Source organism: Coffea arabica, chromosome 2e (genome assembly GCF_036785885.1).
Source record: "Coffea arabica cultivar ET-39 chromosome 2e, Coffea Arabica ET-39 HiFi, whole genome shotgun sequence".
NCBI classification, from domain to species: Eukaryota; Viridiplantae; Streptophyta; class Magnoliopsida; order Gentianales; family Rubiaceae; genus Coffea; species Coffea arabica.
The window spans coordinates 77,296,179-77,301,358 of record NC_092313.1 but is presented as its reverse complement, the minus strand read 5'-3'; the positions used below and the strand labels follow the sequence as shown (position 1 = coordinate 77,301,358).

At 35.6% G+C, this 5,180-nt stretch overlaps 1 long non-coding RNA gene across 3 annotated transcripts; it reads left to right on the top strand.

Moving 5' to 3' along the window:
- The first annotated feature begins 1,366 nt into the window (after positions 1 to 1,366).
- On the top strand, positions 1,367 to 4,589 carry LOC140037147 (uncharacterized). 3 transcript variants are annotated; one of them, XR_011841090.1, is made up of 5 exons: positions 1,367 to 1,439; positions 1,769 to 1,894; positions 2,215 to 2,331; positions 2,602 to 2,837; positions 2,941 to 4,589. It is a non-coding gene; the product is annotated as an uncharacterized lncRNA (long non-coding RNA). The 3 variants fall into 3 exon arrangements; XR_011841091.1 differs by having other exon boundaries at positions 2,602 to 3,184; positions 4,170 to 4,589; XR_011841089.1 differs by having other exon boundaries at positions 2,602 to 4,589.
- Positions 4,590 to 5,180: the final 591 nt, after the last annotated feature.

Genomic DNA, 5,180 nt, shown 5'->3' with positions numbered 1-5,180 from the left:
ATTGTTTGATTTAAGGTTTAATAAATTGAATAAAGTAATTATTAAATGTAAATTTTCTTAATTTTAGTATCAATTTGATATTTTTGTAAAGTAGATGCCGTATAGAAAAAGTATATCTTCTAGCAATATAAGGGCAATAATAATGGTAAGTTATAAATATTTTCTCATAAATAAATAAAAGGGTAATAATGTTGTTGCACTTATTATTATTATTAGTGTTGCTGTTATTTCTAACTTTGACTAATTTTCATGGGAATAAAATATACACGTTTAAGATTGAGAGTAGTAAAGTGTGGCTACCTCCCAAGTTCACGGAGGCAAAATATGATTAACCCTTTGGCATATACTCATACTTGGGCACCTTTGATGTAATTGTGAAATTTATTAACTCATATAATTAAGTAGTGTAAAATTCATGCTTCTACTAAAATTCTGTGATTTTATGCCCAATGTTATAGGAAATTACATCAACCTAGACAGAACTCAACTGGACACGCCTCGTTTCCATAGACTTGGCTGACGGTGAGATGTGGATCGACTACTCTCTAATTTTGTCCCCGCTAAATTGTTTAGAAGTGAAAATATACTTTGTTACTAGCTGAGTATCTCATGTATTATCTATCTTTTTATGTGAACTTTGCTAATATACGCGCTTTGTTATTGGAATGTTTCTCAAAAGGATAATAGTTTCATTAGAAAAAACGTCGTCCACTTTTTCAAAATGTAGGGCTAAGGTTAAGATTGGATTAAAGATTGATTTATTAACCATATAGATAAAGAGGGAAAGCCCCCTGTCACGTAGGATGGTCGTCCGCCCATGTGGTGCGTGGGGATTGGTCGGTGGTGATGATATGGAGCTGATGTTGGACCGGTTTTTCTTCTCTTTTTTGGTTTTTTTTTTTGCCCTTTGATCAACCAAACGGCGTCGTATGTGAATGAATCTTCAACCACTTTTTTTCTTCACTTTCTTTCTCTCTCTTTCATTCAAGCGCAGGCAGTTGTCGATGTCAACAACTCTTAAAAGACCAGTTCCTATTGCTATTATCCGCTGGACAAAATTCCTTCTTCATGAGACTCCAGAGGTTTCCTCTGAATTTCTGCCAGTTGATTGTACTTGAAAGAGGTTATAATCTCAATTGGAGGGGCCAGATTTGTTTCTTCTGATAGAATTGCTGGACGATGGGCTCGAGGTGGAAAATGGGCTACTAATCTTCCTCCCCTCCCTGTATCGATTTCTCCCATTTCTCCCTCCTGTTCTTCTTCATCTCCCTCCCTCCCTCCCTCCCTCGAGTGATTATAGCTAATTTTTTCTATTTTTTCTGCTATTTCCTTGGCTAAAAAACAACCAATTTTTCCTCACTCTTTCTGCCTTTCTTGGATTTCTTCTGCAGCAGGGAGGAAAAATAACCACCCATGAAAGACAACTGCTGAGGGAAAATGTAAGTTTTGTTTTATTATTCTGATTTAATTTTTGCCTTTAAATTACTCTCTTCAGACCTCAAATGATGGTATGCTTTTCTTTGTAGCCATTTTCTTTGGCATTTGCTCTTTTTGAGTTTTCTTTTTAGTCATTTTTTTGGTGTCTTTCATGCAAGTGTTTTGTTGATCTCCTGCTCAAAAAAAGCAATCCACATGGTAACTAAAAAGATCAGTTGTTTAAAATAGATTTTTTCATCTTTAAAATGTCTTTCTATTTGCTTCAGTTCTTCCAGTTCCCTTTCTTCATTGGGTTTTCAGCACTTGATGAATTAATACATTTCTCTTGTAGGAATCAAGAACTTCCATTTCAAGTTGGTCATTGACCAAAATTTTGAGTTACACTAGCAGCACTAAGAATAATTTGATTGGAGTTCACACTGATGTTCCTGCGCCTGATATGGGAACAAATGCACAGGTCAGTGCAAAACTGGTTTTCGACAACATGATATGATTGGAGTACATATCTAGGTGGCATTTTTTGCTTTTGGAGAAAAAGATAGTGATAAACACAACATTGTCTATGAAGCTCATCCAATTAACTGGATTTGAAATGTCTCGCATTTGAGCAGACAATGGCTTGGATACTGGATGAGTACTCTAAATTCCATGGCTATTCACCTGCAATAGTAACTGGAAAACCTGTAGTAAATTATCCAATTCCAAATGTATAAGGATCAATGTATAAAAATTTTCCACTTTTATTTATCGGAAGAAATTAAAATTCTTTGGTGACAGGATCTTGATGGATCCCTCGGTAGAGATGCAGCAAGAGGGAGGGGAGTACTCTTTGCAACTAAAGTGCTGCTTAATGAATATGGAAAGAGTATTGCTAGGCAATGATTTGTTGTGCAGGTAACACCACTGGGAAGTGTGCCTTCGGTTTATAATATGTTTGAATACTGTGGGATGCATTTGTAGTTTCAAGTGTACCTTTAGTTTCTGATATGCTCAAATACTGTGGGATGCATTTTGTTGAAACTACAAGCTCATTCAAAGAGCCTTCCTTGAGGACTTAGAAGTTACATCACAAAATGTCTCATGACTCGTGAGAAGAGAAAGCAAGTTAAAAAGTCAAAAATTATCGAATGTCATATGATCATAGAATTTTCTTCTTGATTTCAGGGATTTGGTAATGTCGGATCCTGGGCTGCTCAACTTATCAGTGAACAAGGGGAAAAGGTAATTGGCGTAAGTAATATAACAAGAGCCATAAAGCATGGTAAGGGAATTGACGTACCAAACCTATGGAAGCATGTCAGGGAAAACCATGGAGTGGTGCTGACAGTGTTGATCCCAATTCTATTTTGCTTGAAGACTGATATTCTTATTCCTGCAGCCCTCAAAGGTGTTATCAATAGGTGGTTCTTCTAGCCTTAACATAGATTTTGTCCGACACTTGGTATCTTGCTTTTATGTGATTTTATTACTTACAATACAAATGGACATTTGAATTGATTGAAGGGATAATGCAGATAGTAAAGCCAAATTTATAATTGACGCAGCTAATCATCGTATTGATCCAGAAGCAGATGAGGTTAGTATGCGAGGTCAAAAGGCAGTGTCTCGGAGCAAAATAACTTGTGCAGTGAAGCAACTTAACTAACCTTGGCTTTAATTTACAAATATTAACAAAGAAGGGAGTTGTTATACTCCCAGACATATATGCAAATTCCGGAGGTGTTATAGTGACTTCAAGTGGGTTCAGGTATCCATTTAGCCCTTCATCTCATAATAATCCAGAAAACCTCTTTTCTTATTTCAGCACCTTTAGTACTTTTTGGTCCCTTTCTATATCTCAAATATTAAATTCTAAGCACCCACTTGAAATTGTGAGTAAGTTACTATTTTAATTAAACACCTTAAATTTTCTATTCCTTGACTAAAAAAGGAATTAAATTGCTGCATAACTGTAGTTTTGCCTCTTTAATGATAAACTGCAATGTTTAATAGCTTGGAAATTCTCATTAGAAAAATCAGATTTGGTTTACTTAAGTATGTATTTACAAAACATGATGTTCTCTTAGATTTGTAACATCTCAGTGAGGTTAAGCCTGGAATATTGAACCTTACAATTGCTTATTTTACTTTGTAAAATTGAACTTAATTGAGGTTAGCCTAAACAGAAAATTGTGTGAGAAGCATGAAGGTGGCATTCCAATTGATAGGTTCAAAGAGATGAATGTAATGCAGACCTTCAACTTGTGTTAAAGTCTTTATGCAGGAAAGAACTTAAAGGAATGGCATGTTACCTTTGAAGATGACTTGGTAGAACTTGCTAATTTGTTACAGAAAAACCTTAGATCCATTTGTCGCCAGTCCTTTTTTCTTTTCTTTTTGTGTCTCGGATAGCTTGAGTACAATCATAGAAATCGAAATAAGATCTTTATTGGGATTCTTAAATTATTTCATGCAATTAGTGGCCTTAAATTGTAATATGTAGAATTCTAAGTAACTAGCTTGGATTATGGTAATGGTTCGGTTTTCTTGCTCTTGAGAATGTTTTACACTTGAGCTGATGATGATCAAGACATGCAAGAACAAGAATTCAATGTTCGTGATTTCCTAAGTTACGACTTGTAGTTTCCTATATTTGATGATTACAACCATGCCTATTGATCTCTTTTAGAGATCTTGAGATTGTACTGAACTAGTGTTCTATCTGTCTGGTTGTCTGTATATATATTTATAAGGAGTTTGCACTCTCATCAACGCGGTGAACTCTAATTCAAAGTCTATGGGACTTGTCAGATCAGAACATATTGGACTTGAAGCCTCCTCATTCGAAGATTGCTCTTTTGGAGAAAGGATTCAGGACTACCATGATTCACTTGCAACTAGAGGATTATGCAGTTTGCTTATACTCTTTTATCACTCATGGATATGCCCTAGAGGGTAGCCATTGCTGAGATGAACAGGTGTGGAACTGGAAAGGCTTCTACTTAGCTCTTTGTTTGGTGTGGATCCTCTGAGTTCTACTATTGGACCTAGAATAGTTATGCTATTACACCCTTCGGTTCTTGATGCTTTGTCAGTTGTAAGTGACTAACCTAGAAAGACTTGGAGTCTCTCTTTAATGATAAGAAAGTTTGAGACTTATATTTAATGGTGAATTTATCCTTGTTGATGTTAGTAGAGATTTACAAGTTTCTTGGTAAATGAGTATGGTTTGAGGGGCTATTGCAACTGTTGTCATGGTGACACTTGTATTGAGGTGGCTTATATGTCCATGTATTTGTCATTTACATGTTTTTGTATTGAGGTGGCTTGTGTGTCCATGCATTTGTCCTTTACATGTTTTCAATTGGATAGTTGTTGTGGCTTTGTTAAAAGAAACATCAATGGAAAGCAAGAGAGAAAATAATAAATTAGCATAGAATGCTAGGTTTTAGTTCAATTTACTGACTTAACTTTACATTGAGGGTTATCCTTTCTGTCCTTTGGTTACTCAGTATGAGAACTACACATCCTTGTCATCTTGCTTTTGCTTCTTTTCTCTTTGCTTTCTCATATGCATGTCTGCATAGAATTGGTTGAGGTATCTGTTTTCTAGAGATGCTCGGTCTTGGAGGATTAAATACTGCCCAAGTATTGTGCCTCATACAAACTTTTTTACTTTAGGTCTGCTATTGAGAGAATTTATTTGGACATGGAAATGTGAAATGAGACCAGGAAACATGGTGATTAGAATGTTGTTAGATGGA